The sequence below is a fragment of the Schistocerca americana genome, chromosome 5 (genome assembly GCF_021461395.2).
Source record: "Schistocerca americana isolate TAMUIC-IGC-003095 chromosome 5, iqSchAmer2.1, whole genome shotgun sequence".
Lineage (NCBI taxonomy): Eukaryota > Metazoa > Arthropoda > Insecta > Orthoptera > Acrididae > Schistocerca > Schistocerca americana.
Window position 1 is genome coordinate 530,032,550 of NC_060123.1, and position 4,599 is coordinate 530,037,148.

The 4,599-nt window shown below is 35.5% G+C and overlaps 1 long non-coding RNA gene across 1 annotated transcript; it reads left to right on the forward strand.

Moving 5' to 3' along the window:
- Positions 1-253: 253 nt before the first annotated feature.
- LOC124615915 lies at positions 254-1,846 on the forward strand. The gene is made up of 2 exons (XR_006979819.1): positions 254-473; positions 1,531-1,846. It is a non-coding gene; the product is annotated as an uncharacterized LOC124615915 (long non-coding RNA).
- The last annotated feature ends 2,753 nt before the right edge of the window (positions 1,847-4,599 follow it).

Here is a 4,599-nt window from a genome sequence, read left to right on the forward strand (position 1 = left end):
AAAAAACCTAATATACTTATTAAAGCAGATAAAATTGTAAATAGAATTGTTATTGAAAGGGATGTAAAATTGTATATGGATGTAGCAGATAGTGTTGAAGTCTACTTGGTTTTTCTTTTCAAGTTGTTTTAGCTAATGACAAAGCCGTGGCTAAAGATGACTAGACTCTAGCGACAGCGAAACACGGGAAGTGATGTAGTTCAGAGAAGTTACCACATCCCGTTGAAGGCTTTGCGAGTATTATCTTTGAAGACAAAATTTTTAGCGGGCAGAAAGATCTGTGTTTGTTATTGTTTTTGACGATGTGGTAGATGCCGCGTGGAACTTTTGTAGTAATTCAGTAATAGGCTTTAAGGTATTGTGATTTCTAAGAGACGAAAAGCGGAACGCAAAATTGTTGGAGAGAAAACAGGAAACGTAATATACATTCGCCTTCTGGGAGGCAGGCAAGCTGATCGGTTAAAATGATTATGGTTAGAATATCGTCTTTTCGCATAGAATATGAATGTGTAGGATTAATTTAATACTGTGACGTATGTACTCAAGCTGCACATATAGTGTTGTACTCATGAACGTTATAAACGGCAGTTTTAGCTTCATAGCTGTGTTGTTTGCAACTTAGTACTGTCGCAGTGGCTGTTGGAAGGCTTCTTCAAATGTAACTCTCTTTTAAACATGTTGAGATGTTAATTAATGGAGTTGTTGTACTTTATTTTTAGTCACTGAAGTATATAGCAATGAAACTTGCCAAAAATAGGAAGAGAAATGCAGCAAAAGCGGAGATACTGTGGGTAATCCGCATTTGCAAAATTAGATTCTGTAGTAGCAGGTAAGGGTTCATATGAGTGTCTGGCCTGACATGCAGAAAATTCGTAAATCAAATCGGTGTCTAGTAAATTCACTCTTCATTAATAATAGGGACCATTAGTGAGTAAATGGTTTAGGACGTAAGTATTAGAATTTCAGTGTTAGAATGGACAATTTTTAGATCTTGCTGCACTGCTTAGAAAGGAAATTCTATAGGAGAGATTGAATAAAAGTATTCTGTTTGTGGGCCAGTACAGTGAGAAACATCTCCTAAGTGCAAAGCAGGCAGTACTGGCCTTTTTGTTGTGACTGTTTATTTATATCATGCCACATTAGTAAATTTATATATTGTGAAGGTGCTGTAAGACTGCTTAATGTCTTGGAGATGCACCCACAAAATGACAGTTGTTAAACACTAGTGTCTATCTGAAGATTCTCACAATTTGATGCAATTCGTGATCAGATTAGCGCTATATGTGCTTCAGCATTTGACAGCTTAATATTTGTTCAGATGTAGAAGATTTTACTCATAGGTACTTCATTGGATGTTGATTTGTATCTCATTGGCTTCAGTGGTGTACTCTACATACAGAATTCATGTTACTAATAAGTACATACTTAATACTTTTCTAATTTGACATGTAGTGATGATATTTTACTTATGTTTGATCTTTTCTATACTGCCAGGTTCAATCAAAAAGTCTACCTTTGATTTATTTTCAGAAACACATCACAAATACAGTACCACACCAGAACTACAGGATTGTACTACCAAACGTTCTCTGCCACCACCCTTTAGTTTTTGGGATGGTTACTAAGGATAGACCACGGCATATATCGATGATTGTTATTTTATATTTTACCATCTGCGCCAAATTAATATATTAATGTTATAGCAATATCACAGGCAAACTTTAAGAAAATGAACCTTTTTACATTCCACTGTGGAAACCCACTGTTGTATAATGTTTATTGAAGTGGATGACACTTTTATATCTTGTGTTGAAGTTTTTTTTGGAATAAATGTAATTTTTTAGTATGACATGTTAAAAACAACTGCAGTAAAATAAATTTGTTTATTGCAAAAAGAGTTAGCCTATGTCTTTTACATATGTTGTACTGTCCCATTTTGTGTGTGTTGTTCACAATCCCTCCTCCTGCCCCCACCCAGAGAAAGTAATTACAGCTAATCATTGCGTAATGTTACATCATGTGTGTGTATGTCTTGGAAAGGGGGGGGGGGAGGACTGCACACACTTTTGAGAAGAGTTTATTGATCCATCCGCTAATGATTATAGGTCCAAGGATAATATTTTTTGACTGGGTTGCTTACAGTTCTTCAAAATTAAAGCTGTGAAAAGTATGTAATTAAAACATTTTGTGATTGGCTCTGCATGGCATGTTGAATTTTTTGTTATCATATGTTCAATTACTCAACATTTATTCGCTTACTCTGAACTGTTAGACATCAGCAGTTTTAGGTACAAATGTAATACCTATTAGTGACATGAAAATTTCTGCTAGACTGCGACTTGAACCTACATTTCTCTCTTGTTGTGAGGAAATATTCCATGAAGTTCTGGGTTTGCAGTCAGATGTTACTGAACCAGTCTTTTGACTTCATAATTTCCAGCAATGTGAATGGGATGAAGGAATACTGAATATTCATCTGTCCTAGAAACCTCATCAAAGATTCACTGTGTATATGTTTAGAATAAGGTATAATGAGCCACTTGTAGCACATTCAGCCAGTGATACATAGCTTCTTATTTGGCATGTGTTCGGTTCTTTTCCTTTGATTCTTTCCACACATCACCTCTCCTCTGCCTGTAACTTGACTGCTCAACCTGTGAGAGTACATAATGGGCTCTGCAAGAACACTTAAGTTCTTCTGGATATATTGTTTGGTTTGTCATTTTGGATGTGACATGATCTTGAAGTAATAGAACAAGCAGAGGTAGCAACCTTTATGACCAGTGCTTGATTTGTAAAAAAGTAGTAATACCACTACAGTGACCTACCATGGACTGTTTTTTATTGATGTCTTAAAACATTATTTTAATGGTTTTGTATCAGTATGGTATACAATCACAAATCAAGCACTGGTTATAACAACAAAAGCAATTGTCTGGTTTAAAATAACCTGGATTGCTTCGTCATCTCACAGCAATAAAAAAAGGAAGATTTGACAATATTAAAAAACGGATAGGTGCTACTCATTATATAGTGGATACGCTGATTCACAGTTAGGCACAACAGAAAGATTGTCAAACAAATCTTTCAGCCAAACAGGCATTCATCAGAATTGGACAACATATATTCAGTATCTCCGCTATGTGGTGTGTAGCAACTACCCTTTTCATAACATTGTCATTATTACATAATGGATTTTCCATGGTGTGAACATTAGTATTTAATGTACCACTGACCAAGGTAGTGAGGACAGAGTATCAGGTTTCTACCAACAGACAGAGCTTATCTCTTACCTTGTCTCCATCAAGATGGACACAATTTTCTTCAAGGCTATTCGCATCAGATCTGTGGCTGAGTTGCAGCCATATAATAAGTAAAGAAAATAAACAGAGAGGAAATTTGTTCAGTGCATAAACTTGAAACTGATATTAAATTGACAGATTCTTTGACCAAAAGTTGGCTTACACTACACAAGAAGTTTTCTTCTTGATTAAAATTCATGACAGTTTCTGTTCATCAGTATTTTTGAGAATTATTCCCAAACTAAACGTATATAAAAAAAGATTTTAGTGGCAACTGATTTCATGGCTATTATTTATTTCTGTTTATCTTCTTTCCTTTCCTTATTTCGTTCAGCTGCCATACATGGCACAGCTGTTTCTGCCAGAATACTGGAGTTTCATTTCCTTACAATGCAAATGAAGGTGGAAAATACACTGCTCAAGTCAAACAAGGTAAAAAAAATGTGGAAATTCCATGTAACTGAAAAAAAGTGAAATACTGCATAACTGGAGCTTCAGTAGTTACATGAGGATATTTGTCTGTATGGATGCTGAGAAGCTGGAAGACTGCAGGAAGGCTCGCAGAGAATCAACAATTGGTGTAGTGTCTTGCATTGTGAATAACTGTCAAGACAGATCTCTGTGTTAATGCACCACTTTTTACTGACCAACAGTTTGTCATTGAAGAGATCATTCCAATTTCCATCAGCTGAAGCCTTGGTACAAGAACTGCTCTAGATACAACAATGACCTGTGCTTGTGCACATTTTTGCATTTATGCAAAGTCATTTATGTTGTATTTGTTTCTTCAGTGACAGTACGTCTATAGGTAATAAGTTTCCAGTAACATTACAGTGAGATGGGTTGTTGCTAAGACTGTGAATTCGTTTGTTTATCAGGTGCATAGTACAATGATGTAAATTCTTTATCAGAGGCCATCAACTGATTTGGACAGAAACCTACAAGAATGAAGGCACTTCTTTTGTATTGGATGAATACAGTTTAAAATAATGTAACATATCATACAGCTATGTTACTTACCTGGTTTATGCTTCAGGAGCAAAAGTTGTGAGAATTTCAGGTCTTCTGGTGCAAAAAATCCATCACTTTAGGATGATCTCAGCAACAATTTGCTTATTTCTGCAAACATGTTTGGGAAAAATGACTTCTTAATAGAGACTCTGCTTCTGTGTATTTAACAAGATAATATTAATGACAAAATTTCTGTGATTGAAATGGAAATGTCTAGTTGGGGGCACTGACTTGATTGTGTAACTTAAGCCGTAGCTAATGTAAATGATGTGGTTGAGAGATGGTT